Genomic DNA, 23581 nt, shown 5'->3' on the forward strand with positions numbered 1-23581 from the left:
TCTTTACTTCTGCAGCAAAATTATGTTATTTCAATTGATCATCTGCTGCAGCTTCCTATAAGTACAAACAGACTAAAGATAAAACAAGGTTTATGTGGCAGATATTTTACCACTTCTTCATACAAATATCATTTTGCAGACAATCCAAATGAGCCGTATGCTCTGAGTCCTCCTCAATGAGTCGTAATAGTTTGTAAAACAAAAGCAAACCAAATATTCGAAGAGATGCAATTTACAAACTATGGCATTTTCTTAGAGAAGCAGAGGCCCAATTTCAAGGCGCTAAATTACAAAGTCGTTTTTCTTCTGTAGAGCCTTTTTATACAACTGAAGGTAACATAGATATTTGATTGTACTATAAAATGACACTATAGGCCTAGAAAATGCATAATACTGACCCTTTAAACAGTCTTTTTGACAAAGCTAAACAAACAGTGCACAGACTCTGCAAAAACAAACAAACAAAAATAATTAATTTACACAAGGTGGCACCAACAAGAACAAGAGGAAAACGTCTGTATTTTTGTCATACTGACAAATGTCTGTTGTTCATTTTGGCTGCAAGAGAGAGAAAGCATGTCTTCTGATTTATATAAATTATACACAATATGTCCTGGTTTTCTCTTGATGGCATGTGTTATTTAAATGTGGCCAAACTGAATCAGAGGGAAGTTGTTAGCTTGGAAGAGTCAATGATGGAGCAGACATACCTACATACCTATATCTATCTAAATTTAGGACTAGGAGCACAAGTAAACTCAGACTTAAAATCATTTAGCACCATCTGTTCCTAACAGAAATCATTAATGGTCACTCAAGGCTGGATTAATACAAAGAACACTGTCCCTTTTTCTTGCATTATGGTTCTTAATGGGAAATAAGAATATGCTAATATCAGTATCAGTAGGTCCAAGTGTAATAGGCAACAGACCTCTAAATAGTGAGTATCTAATTATTTGTCTGTTGGGTCTTTGTGGGACACTGCAAAGATTTTTGGAAAAAAAAAACTCTACTCAAGCTAATAGAATGGCTTCTAAATATACAGAAAAGAATAAAGCAGAACACATTAGCAAGTCAGATACTTCAGAAACACATAAAAAGCGAGAAGGAGGGAGAGGCGAGACGACAGGTGGGCAGCAATGGCGCAGTATAACCTTGACGAAGAGCGTCTTCTGACAAGCATCTGCCTCGCGTAATAATTTAGAAATAATCTCCATCCACAAAGGCCCAGCAGTCTGGCGAGGAAAGCGCTCTCTGGCTGATCGATCACTCCGATTCAGACAGCTGCCGCTCTCATTGTGCACAGGCCTGACATCGATCTTAGCCCATTCCCCTCCCGCCTCCGTCGGATGGAGGAGGAGGATGAAAAAGTGGGACAGAGTGAAGCTGGCGGTGCCAAACTAAGGGAAATAAAGAGGCATGCAGATTGGAAATCTGATTTTAGAGAATATAGAGCAGAGAAACCTGACTGAGGGGGAAACAGAAAACCTTAACAAAAGCAAAAGGGCGCATTTCCACAAACTATTAAACAGGGCAGACGTTGTCCCCCATGATGCTTTACTGTTCAACCAATATCATCCACCGGACAGCAGACAAAGCTTTTGTTGAAAGCCTGTGAAAGAGCAGCAGGTGGCCACCCACTTTCATAGAAGAACACACACTAGCACACGGCGGCACAACCCTTCAACACATCCAATTACTACTCAGCATTGTGACAGCATTAACTGCCACCGTGCATGTGGCCCTTGGCTATTAATTGACTTTTAAATAGTCTGCCATTAGCACCAATTTAAATGAATAGATGTACTCCTCCGCCTTAACTCAGCACACTATGGTGAGGCTGCTGTTAGGAAGCAGAACCACTGAGTCATCTGAAAAAATAAAAAATAAAAACACTGCGCAACAAGAACGGTTTAAAGTAGCAGAGTGATGACAAAGTGAGCCTCTAAAATATGCCATTATCATACACACCCTGATTTCAGTATTAGAAATGCAGTGGAAAGCCACACTGAAACCCCTGAATGTAGCACTTGTTCTATCTAGAGGTTTCAGCTTCTGGAGGACAAGAATAGAAATTTTAGCCTTTCATCTTTGTTTACTCAGTAAAACCTGAATAAAAATGAAAAAGGGAGAAAATGCAGAAAGAAAAGTTTTTTCCATCTTCAAAACAAACTGTTGACACTAACAAGAAAGCAGCAGTTATTTGATTAGTAGCCTCCAAACTTAGCCAACATTTAAGAGTTGGAAGAGCTCTTGAGAGAGAGAGAGAAAACAATTAAGCCAAAAAAAATACAAGTATACTTAAAAAAAATAGCTGTTTCCATGGATATGTTGTCAGCCATTTTGTATGAGATATTTTTGCACTAAACTATTTGATGTTTTGACAGTTTTTCAGTTTGACATTCAGCCTGGTTTGGTTTATCAACTCTGCCGTTTTTGGATGTATCACAGACAGTCAGGAAGCTGAATATATAGAGACACGGTGTGGAAACACTCATCTTATCTTCAGTGTGGGGCTAGACAACATGGATGAAAAATTTATCACAGCATATGTGTTGCATATCAGTCAGTATAGAAAATTATTGTTTAGTTTTTGTTTCAAATATTTTAAATACAGCCAAACTGGTGACATGACCTGCTCTGTTTTCCACAGTTTTTTCACTGCACACTGTATTTTATTTTTAAGCAGACGAGGCACCTCAAAAACTTAAACTGCTGCAGTTACTCAGCAAGTCGTTGCCAGGTAACCAGAAGTTCCTCAACAAGATGTTGCTAGGTAACCAAAGAGTGAGTGAGTTAGTTGATAACACCAGCCTTTCTTCTGCCTTCTTCCCTCAGAATGCTGTGTGGTGTCCAGAATCAGATGTGTTATCTATTGATATTTATCACGTCTCGCGATATATATCATCGATTGATTGACCAGCCCTACTTGAATGTGAACAAAGTAAAGGAAATGGTTATAGATTTCAAGAGAAACAGGAATAGGTAAACACTATTTCCGTCTTGGGAAACAAAGTGGGAGTGGTGGAGGAGTATAAACACATCCGTGTTCACCCGGACAACAGAATGAACTGGAGGGTTAACAAAGCAGCCTGCAAGAAGAGACAGAGTAGACTTTACTTGAGGAAAATGTTGCATATCTTTGATAAGTCTGTTGTGGAGACTGTAATCTCTTCTGCCATCATCTGTTAAGGTAGCGTTATCAGAGCCAGTGACTTAAAAAGGCTAAACAATCCACTAAGTGTCTCCAGTCAGAGGCCCCTTTAGAACCGCTGTAATACAGACCTCTACAGGAGGTCTCGTGTCCATGGCCATTAACAACTCTGAAGAAAATTCTATGATATGAGTTATAACAACATTTAATTTCCCACTGGGCTTAAAAAAGTATTTTTGAATTGAATCAAATTTGAATTATGCCGTAAAAATGAAACTACATCCAGTTAGTTTTGTTTTAAGGTTGCTGTTGAAACAATACCTAGACCACCGTCCATGAAGTCGTATAGATGTCATGGATGTTCAAAGGGGCTAACTGGGAATTTATTTATGACTTCTGTCCACACGTGATTAGCTGGAATACCACGGAAATATGTTGAGAGATATTTTTTAAATAAATAGGAAAAATGCTAAAAAAAAAAAAAAATGTTAGTCATGAGCTTTATTTAGCAAGACAGAGGTTTAAAGAAGACTGTAGCTGCATGTTTCAACTCCAATATATCTTTGGAAAGAAACAACTGTCTAGCAGAAACTGGAGCAAAATATCTGTCATGGGGGAAAAAAATAAAATAAAAACATTGTACAGCGTCTGAAACATCAGGGGGGAGTAAGTTTAGTAGGTCACAATCGCAATATGTAGGCCGAACAACATGTTTCTTACATCACATGCAAGCTACTAAGTATTACAGCATTTTCATGAAATTCATTTCCATAAAGTATTGTTGAATGACTAAAATTTGCATCAGGAAATAAAATCCTGACCAGAGCATCCCTTGTTATAAATATGTGATCCAGGTGGCTGGAGGATAGAAGAAGCTTTTGATGGAGGTCAAAGGGTCACAATGAGAGCATAAACTGTTTCTTTGGCATTTTGTAAAAGATTTCTGTGAAATATGTGTATAAATATACGTATGAAATTCTGACAGGTTATTTTTGTGGTTATAAAGTCTTATTTTGGAAAAAAAAAACAACTTAATATTCCTTGATATTGGTAACCAGCCAATTCAAATTCAAAATCAAGATTACTTTATTGATCCCAAAGGGAAATTAAATGTTGTTGTAACTTATATTCATTCATCCATTCATTAATCCTACAAATACATTGGCACATTTCCAATTCCTCCTGGTTTTCCCATCCAGGCAAACAGTTTTAACAATATCCCTCCTTTAAACACATGGCTGTAACTCTTAGCATGGTGGTTCTGAATTTAATCCTTCATTAATCTAATACTTAAAATTAAGATTAACTTGGCTATTTGACAGTGACGACTTCTCTACTTAAAGGCATACTTTTGCAAAAGTAATCACCACAGGTCAGTTCATAATTCCAATATGAACCCTTTGTAACCACGGTGACAAACAAGGATTCAAAGTAACTTTCTATAATCTAATATAAGCAAAAAAAAAACTGATTATGTGACTAATAAATATTTTTGCAACAACTGGGAGTTAATTAGAGTTATTTTAGTTTCCACTGCGATCATATTTGGTCATATTTTCATAAGTTTCCTGGTCCAAGTGGAGATCAGAATCACAGTGAATGAAAATTGGGTGTAATTTAAAATGTTTGGTAACACATTATTTCAAGGGGTTTGGATAAGACTGACATGACATTGTCATGAACATGAAGGAATCTTCATCAATGTCTATGACTTGTCATGAAGTGCCATTCAGTAAATAATGACACTTTCAATGCAAAGTTGACTCTTTTAATGGACGCTTAAGGCAAATTTGAATGTAACTTTGCATTAAAAATGTATTTTTTTACCAAGTGAAACTTCATGACAAGAGTCATAAATATTTATGAAGACTCCTTCATGTTCATAGCAGATGTCATGTCAGTATTATGCACACCCGTTCATAAAAACCAAATGTTTGTAATTGTATATTTGATTTGTTTCTAATCAATTGCCAATAGTTCACTACTGCTATTCTGCAATGTCTGGCGTACAGTACAACATACGTCTTTCAGTAAGGGAAGTAAGAGGTCAGACGTTCTGGTCTTATTGAGATAAGTTGAACTCTAGCTTGTAAATTTGTAATCATTGATAGGGATTAATGCGTATCCAAGGAGAAGAAGAGGCAAGTTGCTTTTATCAGCGGCTGCTCAGATTACAGAAGCAAGAGACGCCAACAGAGAAAATGTGCACAGAAAAGAAGAAAAAAAAAGAGGAACGAGTGAGATAATTATTATCACAAAGGTGGTTTTCCAAGGTCAATATTTGAGATTCTTCTCAACTATCTCTTTGAAGCAGAAACCCCCTCCAGTGTCTCATCTCCCCTTCGTTGCCTCCAGGTAAGCTCCTATCAACCCTTCACCGCCTCTCCAGCCACAACTGTCACTCTCCCCGTAGGAAAAACTGCCTTCAGTCCCTGTGGTCACTACGGCTCACTTCTTTTCAAGCACAATCATCCGTTTAGTTGATAAACAACAGGGCTTCTCTCCATGCAGTTTGGGTAACCACCGGCCGATGAGGAAATTGGGTAACTTGGCATTAAAGAACTTCTTTTGGGTTCAACTTTATTTGCACATAGAGGAGGGAAAATAACTGCCAGTCATACAAAGTTTCAGGTTATTAGGTTCATACAGGCTAAAACAGGGTGACAGAGTTACGACGAGCTGTCAAAGTTCAAGACTGGGGGCAAAACCATAAATGAGGAAGAAGAGGGAGGATGAAGAGTAGTGAGCCGTAACAGTGAGGCAGGTGAACTGAAAACTCCTCCTGAGGACTGAGAAGTCTTTCCGTCTTAAATCACTGAAACAAAATGATCTGCAAGACATTTAATTAAGTATTCTATATTTTCTATATTTATCCAATATTCTGTATTTTACGCTTCATGTATTGAGAAACAGCACAGTTAAAGACACATTAAGATACAACAGAGTTTATTCGCTGCACTGGCCAGCTTATATGAGTGATTTTTCTCCCTAATTGACACAAAGTTGCTTAAAATGAGCTGAAAAATAGCCGTAAGTGAATCCAAGAGAATGAATAACGCTATGCACACTAAAAATAAACTAGAACCCAGTTCTGCAACGCTATGAGGTATGAGAAGATCCTGAGCTTTTTAACATCTCCACACTTTGTTAGACTATAACCACGGACCTTTGTGCATTATAATTTTATTTGACAGACCAATAAAAAGTTACACATATAGTAATATTCAATAAGTTAGAATATATCCCCCAATGAGTTTCTTTTGTTAGACTAAAAGTACCATTTGAAATTAATTACCTTCAAGCAGGTATTACAAATATTTTCATTAAGACAATATTTATGTATTTAATAATAGTTTTTTTTTGACTATTTTTAATATATTTTAGACTATTTTATTAATATACATTGTTTATGACTAATTTTTCTATCTTTTTGTATATGTTTCATTAATGTTATCCATTTTAGCTGTGTTTAATTTTGCAAATCTTAACTGTTAACTGTTGCTAGCTGTTCATTGGGAGCCATTGCTTTGTAGTTTGTTTTGGGTTATTTATTGTATTTTATTTAATGTATGTGGGCAGAAGCTGCTGGACTGATGTTAACCACCAACTTTATTTCCTCTTTTCTTACAATAAATACACTAAACCTGAATGTGTCTGTCATGAAGTCAACCAATCGATCATAGCAGGGTTACACGTATACACTAAAAAATTGTTTGTTCAGCTTCCAAGCTGTTTTAAAACAGAAACTACAAAGGAGGTTTTACACAGTCAAAAAATTTCCTGTTAACTGGATGCCAGCATATGTTGCTCCTAAACCTGTAATAGAGTTCAGCCTCAGCGGTGCCTTCACAGATGTGCAGATTTCCCACACCAAGTGCAGCAACGCAGCCCCAAACCATCACTGATGCAGGGTTCCTAACTGCTGATAACAAACCACTCACTTCCTCTTCCCTTCAGCCCTAAGAGGATGTGAACTCCACAATTAAAAAAAAAAAAAAAAAAGATTTAAAATGTTGATATTTCAGACCACATGTGAGTTTTACCTCAGTCCATTTTAAATTAGGTCATGTTATGAAAGGCAGCAGTGTTTCCGAGTCCTAAATTGGGATTTGTTTTAAATCCTAGAGCATTTGAACATCATTCATCTCCAGTATGAGAACTTATTCAGACACGCTGCCTGTGTAAACTAGCAATAGGAGATCAAACTTTAATATTTCTGTTTGTACAAACAAGAAAGAAAAGTACGGTGCTGAAAATGTCCTGTTTACTTTTTATTTTGAAAAGATGCTAATTGGGAGAATTTGTAATGCAAATAGATAAATGCTACTGTAAAAGCCAATATTTAAAAAAAAGAATATAGACAAAGAGAAATAAAAGAGTATTTTTGAGAATTCCTGTTTATGTACATTTTCATGCCCTCTGTTTTTTGTTCAGCATCACAAACGTTTGGAAACCCGGTTGAATTTGCTCATTTAGTTACGAATTATGAACAAAATGCTTTGTTTTGAACATGAAAAAAACACTTATTGCTTATCAGTTAAAGCAGGGGTGTCCAAGCAGTGGCCCAGGGACCATTTGCACAACTTGGAATGATCTTGAATGGTAGAAATTTTGCCCACCAGCACAAATGGATAATGGAAAAGGACCTATTTTCAAAATGATAGTGTTAGGATTTGGGTTTTTTTACATTTTTTTCTGGCATTAGTCCCCTATATTTGTTAGTTGCTTGACAGGAAGAAGGGCATCGAGAGGAGGAGAGGAGATGCAGTAAATGACCCAGAGCCTTGAATCAAAGGTTCTGGGTTTGATTCACTGATTCTGCAGTTCTGTCCTCTACATACAGAAATGCAGCTTCTGTATGTAGAGAAGTTGCTCTATAACTGATCCACCAGGTTTTACTATAAAAATAAAATATTTTGAACAAGAAAAATATTTACAACACAAAGTGTCTCTTTCATTTGCTACCAAGTTTTCCAATTTTCGATATAGAATGAAAGAAAACGTGCATATAAAAATAATCTATTTTCACATTTTTAATTAAAAGAAAATGTTACAATTTTGTGGCCAGCAACTAATTTCAACTTGTCGATTTTGGCCCATGTGGAAAACAAGCTCAATATTTTTACTAATAATAACAATAAACTCAGATTAATGCAGCTTCTCAACTTCGAGACCAGCTTTATGATTCCTTGTTAAATTAAGATTTTCGCTTTTAGTTTCAGGAGCATTATTTAAGTGCCTGACAAAAATTAACTGAACTTGGATTTTATCCCAACTACATTTTTTTTCCAAGATTGTAAATGACAGTCATCTCCAAAAAGGTAATAAGTCTGTGATTCTGTATCTGGTTGATGGAAAGATCCAAAATGCAAAACTTCAAGTTTATTTAAAATATGGGGAAAAAACAAACAAACCCTCAAACCATGGAGGAGATATGACAAGAACAAACAAAAAAGCTGTGGAAGTGATAAGCAATGAATGAGACTAGTGGAGGCAAACCTGGGATCTGACAAGAAGTGAACTGGAAACCTTGTAAGTGCCAGAGAGAAGATTAGTGGAAAGGGAACCAGAAGAGTCTAATTAGCAGAAATGTTTGTTGGCTGTCAGGAGCTACAAAATACAATGAGGATGGAAAACCTGCTATGTTAAATAAAATCAATATTCCAAAGATCATGACAAAAAATTATGAAATGGTTTGCCGAAACTGGATTTTTTTTTTTTTTTTTTGCCACTACAGCAATCAAAACATTTTAAGTAGCTAAACAAACATTGCTAATACCATGATCAACTTAAAATGTAGCATTTTTAAAAAGGATTTAGATATATATATATATATATATATATATATATATATATATATATATATATATATATATATATATATATATATATATAGATATATATATATATTTGTTTAATTCAGATTAAAGATTAAATTTTTCTGGTTTTGTCAGTTTAACATAAGGCTGCTGCAAAAAAAGCACATTTATTTTAACACCAGTGTGGCAGTAATGATTGAGGGCATTGTTCCAAAGATGTTTGTGGATGATGGCGTCAATAGTTGTCTCAAACCTGTAGGTAAAACATGCTTTGTTTATTTTCCTGAAACACACAGACAGTGTGTGTGTGAATCAGTAGGCAAGCTCTGGCCAATCACTTCAGCGAATGCCTTTATACATCAGTAAAAGCCCTGCTTCTGTTTCGCATAACCACTATTCCACACCACTGCCAAAACTAATATGAGACGACGCAACAAGCAGAGACAGACTCTGAATGGGTTCCACTTAAGGAACAAACGCAACAGAAGAGAAGCGACAGCACAGTGCAAATAAATGAAAATGTGGGAGAAATGGAACGGAGAGAATAATTTAATCTGTATCTCCTTCATCCAGCCAAGGAGAACCGAGCTCGAGGGGGAGACACAGGCGGGGAAAGGGAGGTGAGGAGCCCCAGGCGTGTCAAGTGCTCTCACTCGCAGGGCAGAGCTGAAGTGGTGGGGGTCCAGAAAGCTGGGGCCAAGAAAAGATTTTCTCTGATGGAAAAAAAAAACAAATTAAAATAAAAGGCAAGCCAACCTTTAACCATCAATGGCCTCTGAACCAGTGTCCTTTACAAAGTGGAAACAATTCAGTTTATTTATGTTGCCCCAAATAAAATAGGCATATTATAGATCAATACTCATATCCATAAAAGGTTTTCCATCCAATTAAAACTGGTCGATTTTATGCAGCAATTTCTCCTGAACAAGGATGTGGCTACATCCTGATAGCTTTGGGTCTTAAACTTTGCAGCAATCTTTCAAACTGAACATGCATGTAGTGACTTTCTCTTTAACAGAGGGAAACCTTATGAGGTTTCTGAAGCATTTTACATAAAACAGCTCAGCCAGAAAAACAGAAAGAAAGAACACGCTGCGTGCTGTGGTGGCGTAGTGGATAGCGCGACCCACATTTGGAGGCCTTGAGTCCTCGACGCGGCCGTCGCGGGTTCAATTCCCGGACCCGGCGACATTTGCCACATGTCTTCCCCATTCTGTCTCCCCCTTTCCTGTCAGCCTACTGTCATATAAGGGACACTAGAGCCCACAAAAAGACCCATTGGAGGGGAGAGAAAAAAAAAATAGAAAGATGCTGCTCCTTAGGAGCCTCCTTGAGGTGTTCTTAACATCATTTTAATTTACTATTATTGTATAATGATACAACAGCCACTTGTGCTGTTGTACAAGTGAATTTGTACAACCACCAATTAGAGAAATCATATTGCAGAAAGATGAAAGAACATTTTTGTTTATCTTCTTAATGGTCTTCTAAAGAACCATTGTCATTTGGTGTAACTGAGCTAAAATTTTCTAACTTAACAGATTTTTCAGAGCACTACTTTTCACCTGTAATGCTGTGACTTTAAATGAAATAATTGTTTGTGGTCTGTACTTTTCACTCCATAACTCGGTGTTAATTAAAAAGTCAAAATAAATGTCATGTTTCCTGAAGTTCAGGTTTTCAAAAATTCAATCTTCTATAAAAAAAAAACTTTTAAAGAAGGCGCATAAAGAAACATTTTAAAAAGTGCTACTAAGATGCGAGTGGGTTCACTTTCCAAATGTCTGAAAAGATTTTCTCTAATGCTGCTACCGTCATAGGCTTATCCTGAATTTATCCAGATCGGGTGAACGAAACCTCTTTATAATCGTATGACACACACAAATACATATTACTTAAGCTTTTCAGTCTTAAATACAATAATCCAAAATTTTAATTACTTTATAAGTTGTTTCCAAGTACATGACTCAAGTTTAGATTGTTTTTTGTTCGTTTTTGTCCAAGTGTTTAAGAGCAAAGCCTATCTGGGTGTTCAAAGATTATTTTTCGTTTCAATACATTTCTTGCAACTGGAAATATTTTCCAACAGCTGAACAGATGCAAGCAATAACTGTGTAATTTAATATTATCAAAGAAAAATACAAATGAATGTATTTTATAAGGTTACAGTAAAGCGTAGCTTCTGGAAACCCCTGCTCTGACATCTTGAAGAACCTTCAACCACAAACACTATGTGACTAAAACTTGTTGTAGTTTTTAGCATCTTAAAAGCACAATGTATTTTAGTAGAAATAATTAACCAATGCTATTTGGTATCTTTGAAAATAGTAGTAGTAGTAGGTTTACTTCACCTAGATCTCCATCTTGTAAGTGATTTAACTTCATCACCTGGTTGATTATTCAGCTTATGAGGATCAACCAGAATAGTTCTCATTGTAAGACGTTGGGTACAGATGTTTCTGTATTGAAACAACACAGATGCTTCGATAGAAAGTCCTATCTTTGTTGCTCAAAGATAGTAAGTAGCCGTTGTTAGTGGGTAAATGTTTCCTTTTGCTGACAGCTGGCCTGTTAACCACAGTCCACCTCTGATCCCGGAAAGCTGGGATTTATTCCAGTCGAGTTCTGCTTGAACGAGCGCCTTTTCTTGTTTCTTGTGGAAACAAAAGGGACAAATAATGGGCTTGTCTTCTGATAAGGAGCTCTTAGTTTCTGACAGAGCATTGATTGGGAGAACAAGGGCTATTTTCACAGCACGTCGCTCTTTGGGAACATGATACACGCAAACACACATAAAAAAAAAAAACACCATATTGATGTTACTGTGAAAGCTAACGGTCCTAACCAGTGTCCAATGTTCTGGATTTTCAAAGTGCTTTAGACAGCAGGGTGGCCTGTAATACCTGGAAGATTTTTTTAATCTTTCGAGTTAGAAAACTTGATAATGTGCCTAATAACAATTTGTGACAGAAAAGCAATGACAATAGTTTGTGGACTATTTTTAACAAAATAAAAAATAAAAAAAACACACATTCCACAGCATTTGATGTTTCTTCCGTGTATTTTGGATTACGCTCCATGTTTCCATCACCTCGTTTTCTGATTGTTCAACAGGAATGTCATAAGACAAGACGATCCAACAAGCTAAATACCCCCGATTGGAGGCGGGAGCGCTCCCGACGTCCATCTGAGCAAGCTAGGTCACTCTTAGTACACCACACACAGCAAGAATATCTTATTAGTTTATCTTTAGAGCCGTCATGAAAATCTGCATAACTGTCTTGCCATGTAAACCAGGCATTACCTGCATGTGCCTGGTCAGAGTTGCTCTACCAAATGAATATCGCAAGAAGCAATCCTAACTGGGTGACTGACTTAAAAAAATAACCTGTTATGCTTCTCTAAATAGGTTAGGTCGGTTTATTTCAAACTTGTTGCTAGGTGACGAGCTGGAGTTCTACTTGGGTTGCTAGGCGACAGCGTAGTGCCTATTAAATGTAAATTAATTGGTAGGTTTTTGAAACGGCTCATTTTTCTGACACCAAAAATCATTAACTTATTGCCAGAAAATGGCTGTGTAGTATTTTTAGTCTCTTTTGCTGTTTAGGCCCAAATAAAAGTATAAAAATATGAAAAATGTTAATTTTGCATAATAAGACCCCTTTAATAAAATAAGTCTGCCTCTAGCATCAAAGTAGAGGGGCCAGATTGCTGGAAAAGGATCCTGTTTGACCTTCAACCATGTGGATTATTTGTGTATGAAAATTGGAGGTGCTTCTCATTTATTATCATCATAGTTTTACTAGAGCATTAAATAAATATGAACTTAATAGCCATCAAGTTGGAACTACTTAAACCCCATTCAAATTCTTACCTCTATTTCTGTGTTTTTTCTTTGTCATTGAGATTTACCAAATAATTGTTACAGAAAGAACAAAGAGCAGAGAGCCCTTTAAGTAAAAAGAATTCTAGCTATAATAAAGTATAACACGCCTGTCTACCTATTAGTTTCTGAATCAAAACATTAAGCATTGGTTAGAAGACATTTTATTTTGAAACATTAATCTGCTGTTTTGTTGTTTTCTTTTTCAGGTGTGTTTGTGGGGTTTCCAAGAGCGACATACTGTGAAAATGGCCCTTGTTCTCTCGATCAATGGTCTGACAAAACTAGGAGCTCGTCGGCGCAAGACAAGCCCATTATTTGTCCTTCTATTCCACAAGGAAGAAAAAAGCAACTCACTCAAGCAGAACTCGACTGGAATTACAGCACAGCTTTCCAAGACCAGTGAATATTGTGGATAACAGGCCAGCTTCCACCAAAAAGAAATATTTAGCTTACCAAAATACATTACAATCTGCTAATCAGCATAAAATTTTCTGAACACAAGAAAAATACAAAATTGCAATTTTAAGGCAGAAGCAACTCTCCACAAAAAGATGCAAAAATAATGGCTTGGTTTCTCTGTAGATGTTACTTAAAAAAAAGGAAGTAAAAGACGATCAGTGAGAGAACTGAAGGTTTGAAAGGATTATGACAAAGTTGGGCAGTAGGACAGAGTAAATGCGTTTTAATTTATAAGTTTGAACAAATTGGAATTACAAAAATGCATTTATTTATAGAAAATGCACCAACTTTGAAAGAAAACAAATTTTTGGATAAAGAATTTTTGTGACAGGATGAAGTGGTTTTTCAGCCACATTAGAATTGGTGTTTTTTGGAAAACTGCAATGGAAATTTTTTAATTTTTTTTTACATCCCGCCAGTTTGTGAATATAGCAGCGATGTACTCACTTGTAGGCTTTGACCTCCTTGGTACAGCTGGCTTCACTAGAGGTCTCACAACATCTGAGTTTGTCATTTGAAAGTGTTGAATCCATAGCTGTTCTGTAAAATGTCCGACTACAATTTATCCAAAACGGCGCACCTATACACGTAGCCACTGAATAAGACGACAACGTCTCCACTGATGGCTTGCGACAAGCGCTGAGCTATAAATATATTATATCTCATGTAAGTGTTTACATTTGTCACCATCATGAATTTTAATGACGTATCATATGAACAAGCTTTTACATGTGTGAGTTTGACTGCATTTCTTAAGTAATGGAAATACAGCAAATGCGATATCAGCAGAACATTGGAAAAGTTTTGGACACATTTTTAGTGGAAACACAGCAACTGTCAGTTTGTTATGAAAAAAAATATACTTAACTGTTTTGCAGCAGGAACACAGAAAAACAAATTTGATGTTGCCCCATTACGACTAACAAAACAATCCTAACAAGTCGCTACTGTTACACTTCACTTACGTTCTGCATAACACAACGTCCATTTTTTATTTGAAAGCTAAGGCATTTTTCAAAAAAGCCCCTTTCCTAAAATTGATCTTTCCAATTGTGCCTTCTAGAACAGAAAACAGCAAGCAGACTGCCTTACGGGGAGAAAAAAAAAGGGTTGCGTTTTAGCACAGCAATTCTCAATTCAAGTGTCTGTGTCCTTTTCTCTCCCTGCTCTGCAGATACAAAAATCACAAATGGGAGACTAAAAATATATGTTTCATGCCGCTTGGAGAGACAGCTGCATGAAAGCACAAAGCAGTCATTTCTATTCATTTGTCTCTCGCTGACGGGGAAATGAAGGACTGAAGCAGATGCTATGGATACGTGAACAAGTTGCTTAAACAGGGAGGGTCTTTTGTCACTTTTGTAGTAGAAATTTGATAATTAATTGCTTTTAATACCTCTACCCCTCCCACTACCACAGCTAAAAAAATTAGGGGGAAGGAATTAGTGAACTACCCTGCTAGTCCAATTCACTATCCAACTGTGAATCAGTTTAATTTGCATGGATGCAAATGAAACAAAAAAGTAATCAGGAAGAACCAATGATGAGACCAAAGTTGCCTTTGACCCATTTTTATGGCAATTTCTTCCGTAGTTCTGCATTTAGCACCAGTTTCACTGCAAGTAGCATGTACCAGAACCTTAATCTGGTTTATAATAATGTCCGGTTTTACCAGGTTTTAACAAGATTGATTCCCTGCCTTTACAGGGAACCATAATTTTATACGAAGATACTGTAGCTGGTCAGAACCACAGGAAATCAAACTTGTGTTTGTAGAAACAAAAATTAAACAACTCGAGATATACCCTCACTGGTCACGTTACTGGGTACACTTGTCTCGCTGTTTAACACAAACTGTGAATGATTAAATTAACAAAGCAGGAAGTACATTGAGGAAGATGTGGTGAAGTGAGCATCTGGATGGAAGAGAAATGGGATTTAAGTAACTCTGAACATGCCATGATTGTTCCAGATGGACTGATCCGAGTATTTCAGAAGCTGCTTAAACTCCTTGGATTTTAAAACAAAACCATTTCTAGAGTTTACAGAGAATGGCAAAAATAATAGATAAATAAATTAAAAAAAACAAAGAAAATATCCAGTAAGATTCAAGTTGTATGGAGGAAAATGCTTTGTTGATTTCACAGATCAGAGAAGAATGGAAACATGGGTTTGAGATGCTTCAGTGTGTAGGTGAGTTTGCTCTAGGGTTGAAGGATTGTAAGGCATTGTTCGTGTTTATCACTGCTCTCAACCTGGAGTGTCGGCCAGAACACCACTTAGGCCAGGATTCAGCTTTGGACCAGATGTTAGGATGAGGCGCAGCAGATGGAGTATTGAAGACACGAGGCAGGATCTTATTAACTGTTCTGTATTCCAAGTATATTACTGATCTTGATCCAATTCAACATGGATGGGCATAAATGTGTGCTTCGGTGTGTCTGAGTGAGTGTGTGGTTTCCTAGAATAAACAAAAATACAGAAAATAAGTTCAAAGTGTCCTATCATTACACCATGCCATTATACCTAAGAAAAAGATAAAACCTAAATAACCTCAACCTCTAAATCACTATTAATAAGCAAAACTAAGAAACGTCAACTAATAACCATGCCTCTACGCCGCTAAGTAGATATATATTTTCAGCACAACTCTCTACAATACACATATAGCCGATAGCTCGGACTTAGCAACAGGTGAAATAATAGCAAACGTATAAACTTCAAATCACTCATTTAGCTGCAGTAAACACTCAGATATCTCAACTTATTTATCAACGGCGCACACTTATAAGGAGAACACACATATCTTGCAAGTCTCTCCCACATGTTAGCACAGCGGCTCAGCTACCGAGCTTCCAAACCAGATATCAACAACGTTGGTTACGGCAATGTAACGACGTCATCACTGTCCGAATTACGGTATGCCTTAAGGGACAAAAGTAACGCTGAACAGAAATCACGTAATACAAACAGTAGCATTCAATATCAAACTTAAACCATTTAAGGGTCTTTTGAACACAGTGTTTCAACCTTTGCAGCAGTTTCTGTGAACTTCAGATGGTGTAGAAAATGATGTAGAGTAGACCACATAGCATTGATGTTTACGATGCAGAATGTATTAAATAAAGCTGGAATCCACTTCCTCCTAGCACTTGAGCTCCTGCTAGGCTGCTGATAACTTACCATACAATAGTAACTTTATAGTCTGTTTTTTATCCAATTGGTGGTAAAAAACCAATATATATATATATACGTATATATAGATAAGGGCACAATGACTTCATTGTACTTTTCCCTGCATTTCCCTGCCTCACAGGTGAAATGCCTCTAAATAAACATCTCATCTTTTTAACAAAAGAGGAACACAAAAACCTTTTACAAGAACTTTACACCTCCTGATTGTAATATTTTACTATTTTATATTCTTGCCATGATTTATGTCTCATGTTTGCTTAATAGGATGTAAAAAGTCTATACCAATACTGAATCAGACTTTATACAATATTCTTTACAGAGGATTAATACTAATGTTTTACTCTTTTTAGTTAACATAAAATCCTTTTCAAAGATATAAACAGGTTCAAACAAATCAGTATTCAGCTTGTGTGGCATATACAATAAAAACAAAATGTTTATGCAATGGATATGTGAAGAAAGGTGACGACGGCTGCATACTGGAGCAGATTAAGCGGTGACATTTTGCCAAGGTGCACTGGGTGCGGTAGTGTGACCTTTATCAGTGAGAGTGATTGAAGGACCAAAACCTGGAGTTAATGTAATCTACAGATAAAAGACGAGATACATACAGTATCTGTGTTTACAGCAGAATGCTAAGACTTGCAACTTTGTGTGTGTGACCTCACATTTTGTCTCAGAGTACAAGTGTGTGTCTTAGGGCTGCTGACCCATTAAAGCGTTCACAGGGTGGCAGCATAGCATATCACAGGTTTTTGTGAATCTGAAGGTTAAACAGGCAATGCTTCAGCAACCTCTCTCAAGGCTTGGAAGAAATTTGCCAGCCATACTTTGGGCGAGGTAGATGCTTCCATTCTTATCGTTTCGGTGTGTGTGTGTAAGTGTGTGAAGTGTAATAGCTTTGCTGCAGGTTGTAACAGATGGTTGCTAATGGAAGTTCATAGATCTGAATGACAGGGGCTAGACGATCAGGGATGAGATTAGGGGAAGAAATCTGTGATTAAGTGCGTGGTATGTTTGTACGTGACAGTGTGCACAAGGGTAGTTAAGAGTTTGCCCTTGTTTCCACGTTGAAGCTCAGTCAGACTGCATAGGAAGAATAAAACCCAGCAATACTTTATTATTAAATGACTGCAGTTAGAATTGAAACCAAAAAAATGTCCATAATTTCTTAACTTTAAGTTTTATAGTTTACAACATGAATTGTTTAGCTGGATTGCAACTTGATAAAAAACATCTTTTTAAAAATATAAAACAAGGTTTTATGTTAGTAAATGCTTAACGTTCTATACACAGATTGACATTTTTAGAAGATTAAATTTGGGTCAACTACTTAAGTGTATAAAAAATAAAACACAATGTTTTTGTCAAAGCGAAAGCAGCAAACTTTAACATGCATAGATCACAGATTTATGAATGTCACACATAGATCACAGACCACCTACACCAGGGGTCACAAACTCCAGGCCTCGAGGGCTGCTGTCCTGCAGTTTTTAGATGTGCCACAGGTACAAAACACTGGAATGAAATGGCTTAATTACCTCCTCCTTGTGTAGATCAGTTCTCCAGAGTCTTGCTAAGGACCTAATTATACTATTCAGGTGTGGTGCAGCAGAGGCACATCTAAAAGTTGCAGGACTGCGGCCCTTGAGGACTGGAGTTTGACACCCCTGACCTACACCGATAAGTGGCACATATTTCATAGGAGTGACAGGACAAAACTGTCTTTATTTCTTCACATTTAGACCCACGTGACAAATGTGTTTTTAATATCCACCCCCACATAGTAGGGAAATAAACATTATGTCAGAAGCTTTAGGGGTACGATGAGAAATGCAACATATTTATGTGAAGCTTATCTGCATCAAAAGTTGTCAAATAAGTTGTTTTAGGCACCTGGGTTGCTTTCCATTAGGGAGGCATTTCAAATTTCCAATCAAAATTGAGAAACTGGTCAGCACCTGATTTCTTTCCATGAGAATTACTGAAAAATTCTCAAATTCTCAAAATAAATATTATGTGTCAAGACACAGTTTGGCCAATTCAGTTTAAAGTTTTCTCCGCTATTTTTACTCAATTAGAGCTTGGCCTACTTCCCCCGTTCTCCGCTGATGGGACCTGGGAGTTATAACTGCCTCTCAAAAGGCCTACAGGAAATGGAAAATCAAATTACTTTGTTCGAGTCTCCTATGTCGTTTATTCACTTTCTCGAGCTGGTAATAGTGGGAGGTTGTAGTATGCAGCCGTATACTTTCTCCAGCAGCACTTACAAAATGTTCCAGTTCATGTTAAAGTCGACTTGAGACCTGGTTCATTAGTTATTCAAACCATCTGACCTCCCACCAGCACTGCTCAGACACAGTCATTATAAAGCCCTTGTAATTCATTAGGCTGCCTAAATGAACCCAAACCATACTAAGGAGTACTCGCTGTTACCAAGTGACATGCTGTGCCTCAGAGAGGTTAATAGTAAATTTGAGGATGAAGTTTAAATGCTATGATGAGGGTAGGGAAGGAGTGTAATTTAGCTACGTAGACCTGAAAAGGCTACAAAAGGTCACACACTGTAAGAAGAGTAAATAATTAGAAATCCACTTTTGTGTATGTAAGTACTGTGACATTCAAGAAAATGATCATATCATCTGTTTGCAGTGCTTCTCAATTCCAGTCCTCAGGCCCCCCTGCTCTGCATGTTTTAGATGTGCCTCTACACCAGAACAGCTGATTCAAATGATTGCATGACGTTTTCTGCAGCCACCAAGTACTGCAGGAGCTTTTTAATCACCCAAAGATTCAATCCAGGTGTGTGGCAGAAGGGAAACATCTAAAACATGCAGGGCAGGGGGGCCGAGGACTGAAATTGAGAAACACTAGCTGGCCTTTATTTGAAATTGGTCAGATGAGAAAGTGGATAATGAGAGAGGGCAAATGTCACCTGGCCGGGACTTGAACCTACGACGGCCTCGTCGACGACTAAAACCTCCCTACATCGGTTGTGCGCCACCACAATACATGAAATCACATCTTGATGCTCAATTCTGATTTTATGACTAAACCCAATTTTGTTTTCTTCTCTTTTTGTGCATGGTCATTCACGCTACTTAATAAATGTGATGGCAATGAGATTTCTGTGTGAATGGTTTGCGACCCCAAAGCGACCCGCATGTGCAGAAGAACATAGAAGTCACACAGCAGCGTACAGTTTATGGACCGATTTAAAGTTATTCAATGGAAGCCAATAGGAACATCAGATGATCATAGACGGATGGAGGAAACTAATACGTGTTTTGTGAAGTACAACTTCTGTAGAGATCAAGACTTCTTTCATAAATTCAGAATTTTCAGAAATATAATTTTCAGCTAGTGCTTAGATCCAGATTTACCGCACCCGGCTTTTACTGGTGAAGAATAACGGCGCATGTCTCACGTCACGACATCCAATAAAATCCAACATGCCCGTTCAGACTGCAGATGCTTTGAAAACTATCGGATACGAATCTGAGTGAGTTGGACCAATCACACTGCCATGGGAAAGTTATGAAGGGGCAAAAAATTTAATTTGAGTCACGTTTATCTTCTGTGTGATCAAAGCCTTATAAGCGATGATGTAAATACCATTATTGGGGTTGCTGGAGAATACGAGGCTGGGTACCACGTTACACAAACCTCAACCTGAGGTAGAAACAACAAAATGCCTTTAACAGACAAACCTCAACTGTTTAAGATGCTTATCTGTGAAACAAAGCAATGAATAAAAATACAAAAAAGAAATGAAACATTCTCTAATATTCAAAACAAAGTATTGGAATATCACATAAAATCATACTTTCAGAGCTTACTAGATAAAAAGGTAAAGAAGTTTGTGCATACTTTAACCAGTGTTGGTTGGAGTTTCAAGCTTCTGCCACTTTACTTCTAAGTCTAAGCCACATATTGAAAGCATTACAATTATTTATCACACCAGTGTCATTCAAAGGAGAGTTTTACTTTATTAAGCCCCTCTCAGTTGTACACTCAACCACCAAAATCCCATCAGGTTCCAGTGACAGCTTGCACTTGTTTCAAAAGCTTCGCATCGGTCTGCTAGCAGGATCCCGAGTTTTCAGAACGGAGAGCTCTTCAAAGACTGAAGGCTAAATTTAGATGGAATAAATTGGTTATTTGTGCCGGATGCCTGTTCAATTAAAGCCCGGCATCACTGAGGCGCCTGAGATCTCCCAAGGATGACAACTGCGAGATATCAGGCACACACACCGAGGAAGTGGTTATATTCCCAGAGTTATGTCAGTCAAGGTTAATTAAATGCATTTCTTTTCTATTTATTCCTTTCTCAGCTGAAAAATAAAAACTGTCTTTGTTCTTTTTATGTGGCAAAGTAATATAAAACTTAACTGATTTCTAAAAACAGGAATTGTGTGCACTTACTGGAATTATCAATTTTCTCGAATCTAAAAAAGTATAAAATTATAAATAAATAAATACTAAATGCTAACAAATTTTACAAACATTCTGTTTCCAAAACAGAAACAATGCGCTGTGTTTTCTAGACTATGAGTCACACTTGGCAGTTTGTTAAAAAGCAGGTACTTGAACACAACGTGTCATCGAATCATACACATTTCTAAGCAAATTAAACTTATAGTCCAGTAAAACTTAATTACGTAAAATATTAACCTAAACTGACACATACTTTGTCTTCCGCTCCATGCAACAAATATTTAAACTGTGAGAGTCCACTGCACTGAACCCCATTGAAAACCTCCTGGTTTTTCCACCAAATATTGATTTCTGATCTCTTCCTGAGATAAAACATTCGTACTCTTGTTTCTAAAATAATATGAACTTGTTTTTCTTTGCATTATTCAAGGTCTGAAAGCACTGCATCTTTTTTGTTATTTTGACAGTTTCTAATTTTCTGCAAATAAATAGTAAATTTTTGCTTGGAATTTCAGATACATGTTGTCAGTAGTTCATAGAATAAAAGAACAATGTTAATTTTACTCAAACATATACCTATAAAAGTAACATCAGAGAAACTGATCATTTTCAGTGGTCTCTTATTTTTTCCCAGAGCTGCAGTTTACACTGTATTTATAGAGGAGCTTATATTTATAACTTTGAACCTGTGAGGTTTGTAGAAAAGCAAGAGTAAATTCTAACATGTTAATTCTTGCTGCTATAATTGATTTAAATTACCTCTACCATTCAAAACTCACCATTTATGCAACATTCAAGTCTTGATGAGAGTATCTAAGCTCTTCAATAGTTACCCACTGAACCAGTTTTACATCTTCAGCCTTTCTCCTTTAGATCCCAGTGGGAAAGTGACTCAACTTCTGAATATTGCATGTTAGATGAAGTCACAATCCTTTTGAGTTTCCAGGAGGCTATTTGTTTTCCTAGACATGGTAATATACTACCAATATGGGCTTTATAATTGTTAAGATGCTCTGCTTTGTTGCATAAAAGTATAAAAATGCAGGTCAGGAACCAAACAGTCCTGACCCAGATCATGTTGCACCTGTTATGCAGTTTACTGATAGTTATTATGTTCTTTTGTTTATATCTAAGTTGATATTTCAACCATTATTTGTAATGTAAATGTAATGTGTATTCACTCTAGAGTTGATCTACTGTCGAGTGGATATTCCAAATGTTCACACCTGTGTCAATAAGTTCACGCTCACACTCCTCTCAGCATACAAGTTGGCAGTGCACGCACTGGGAGTCAATGTCTTTGTGAATTACTAATGATTGCAACGTAATGTCAGATGACTCGGAGTGGCCTGGCCCACCCCGTCTCTGGCCCGGCTGTGTCATGTTGGTTTCCACGGTCAGGAGGAGACAGAGGCCCACATGCAGCCTGAATGATTAATACTGTCAAACACACTTTTGCTGTCCTTGCACAGCGTCTAGCCAACGCTCTCCAGTGATCTAAAAATAATCACTGTAAGCATGACTGCATTCATTTCAGTCTGGCTTTAAAGGAGCATACATTAGTCTATTAAAACTTCTGAATATTAAAAAAAGAAAGGAAATAAACCATTGTAGAACAAAACTATTCATTATTATTCTTGCAGTCAGCTAATTTAAATTACAACTGGTGTAAAACAGGGAAGTTAATTTGATTCAATGTTAACCGGTGAGGAAAAGAAATATTAGTCAAAATTAAAATTTTCTACTGCATATTTTAGTTGTGAGCGTCCCAGATTTAACTCCTCTATATCATGAACATCTTTCTGTTGTAAGTTAGGTTTGTTTTCTTATTTTTATCTGTGAGAATGTTTTCTCCTTGTTTGTCTCTTCCTCAGTCCCTGTTGGTCTGGCTTCGTGGTTCCTGGCAGTCCATTTGGCGCATCTGATCCTCATCAACTCATCACCACACAGTTTATCTTCCCTGGGATTCACTCAACTCTTGAGCAGATTTTAGTACTTGCCAGTTGGATCTTCTGCCATTTGCCTCCCTGGTCTATTTATGTTGGTCCTCTTATCTCCTGATAAAGAGCTGATGCAACTTGGAGAAAGAAGCATGCTGCCTGAAGAGCCATCCAGGAACATTGGGGCAAGAGGAAATGCCTGTTAGAGTCGATCTGGTCATGTTTCATGTTGTATTTGACAACGAGATTAGGCTCTTCAGGCTCGTAAATAAAAGTGAAGTTATATCTCCCACTCAACTTTACCATCCTGTGTAAATGCATCCTGGTCATTTCGGCCCTTCATGATTTTGTACCGGACTTGTTCAGTGGCTGTCTAATACCATAGACAACATGAGTCAAACTCAAGGCCCGTGGGCCACATCCGGCCCACCACAGCTTTTTTTGTAGCCCTTCAGATTCTAGACTAAACACTAAGTGTGCCTAAGTATTATGTTGTTAATCAAATCAATGCAGTTTTCATCTGCTTACTGCCAAATTATATCAATCAGTTTGTCCAGTTTCTTGAGAATTATTGTGGAAATTCACTCAAAATCAACAAATCCCTGCACTTTTTTGCACTAATAAATTGGAGTTAATTGTAGATCAAAAATTATCAAAAATGTTCTTACTTGTACTAAACAATTCCCTCAGC

The 23581-nt window shown here is 37.1% G+C and overlaps 1 long non-coding RNA gene across 1 annotated transcript; it reads right to left on the reverse strand.

Annotated features, from left to right (window-relative positions):
- Positions 1-9504: 9504 nt before the first annotated feature.
- Positions 9505-15321, reverse strand: LOC122833622. Its single transcript, XR_006371002.1, has 2 exons — positions 14187-15321; positions 9505-9686 (listed from the first exon to the last, which is right to left on the reverse strand). It is a non-coding gene; the product is annotated as an uncharacterized LOC122833622 (long non-coding RNA).
- Between the last annotated feature and the right edge of the window lie 8260 nt (positions 15322-23581).

This window comes from Gambusia affinis, linkage group LG07, assembly GCF_019740435.1.
Source record: "Gambusia affinis linkage group LG07, SWU_Gaff_1.0, whole genome shotgun sequence".
In the NCBI taxonomy this organism is placed as follows: domain Eukaryota; kingdom Metazoa; phylum Chordata; class Actinopteri; order Cyprinodontiformes; family Poeciliidae; genus Gambusia; species Gambusia affinis.